Source organism: Alligator sinensis, unplaced genomic scaffold (genome assembly GCF_000455745.1).
Source record: "Alligator sinensis unplaced genomic scaffold, ASM45574v1 scaffold866_2, whole genome shotgun sequence".
In the NCBI taxonomy this organism is placed as follows: domain Eukaryota; kingdom Metazoa; phylum Chordata; order Crocodylia; family Alligatoridae; genus Alligator; species Alligator sinensis.
This window is the reverse complement of record NW_005841900.1, coordinates 208,323-209,118: the sequence shown is the minus strand read 5'-3', so window position 1 is coordinate 209,118 and position 796 is coordinate 208,323. Positions and strand designations below refer to the sequence as shown.

General features: G+C 43.3%; 1 protein-coding gene across 4 annotated transcripts in view; it reads left to right on the top strand.

Moving 5' to 3' along the window:
- ASAP2 (ArfGAP with SH3 domain, ankyrin repeat and PH domain 2) overlaps nt 1–796 on the top strand; it is a 115,616-nt gene that overhangs the window by 22,436 nt on the left and 92,384 nt on the right. The gene's annotated exons all lie outside the window — the stretch shown is intronic.

Here is a 796-nt window from a genome sequence, read left to right as displayed (position 1 = left end):
CTGCTAAGATAATATGGAAGAAAAACTATACATCAAAATGCAGCAGAACAAAAAAATTAAATAATTGTCTATGTTTAATATGGATTTGAAAGTGGTAGGTTGGTTTCTGAAGCCTAGTCCTCTGACCACTCATGCAAGTGAATAGCGTGCCTCAGAGTGTTAATAATATTGGAAAACTGAGCCCTCAGACTTTAATGCTGTTGCCTTTTGCTTTTTGTCTTCAGTGAATGACTGAATATGGTTTTTTTTTAATATAATTTACTAATTGTTTAAAAAAAATACTAGTTTTTGATATAGATTTCATAGATTTCATAGACATTAGGGCTGGAAGGGACCTCGGAAGATCATCGAGTCCAGCCCCCTGCCCAAGGGCAGGAAGTCAGCCGGGTTCATAGGATCCCAGCAAGATGAGCATCCAGTTTGCTCTTGAAGGTGTTCAATGCAGGCGCTTGAACCACCTCTGGCGGCAGGCTGTTCCAGACCTTGGGGGCTCGGACAGTAAAGAAATTCTTCCTTATGTCCAGCCTGAAACGGTCTTGTAGTGGTTTATGACCATTCGACCTAGTCGTCATCCCTTGGGGCGCTCTGGTGAACAAACGTTCCGCCAGATGCATGGCATAGGCAGATGAACAAGTTACAATGAGGTAAATGGGGTTGGGAATTACATTGTTACTCTGTGATAACTGCTTGTGTGTAGGTCCTTACCCCATGATACTGTGGAAACTAACTTGCCTCTCTCCCATTGAGAATAACTAGGGGTGCTGACAGATGTGACCTGACTCTCCCCCCTCCCCCT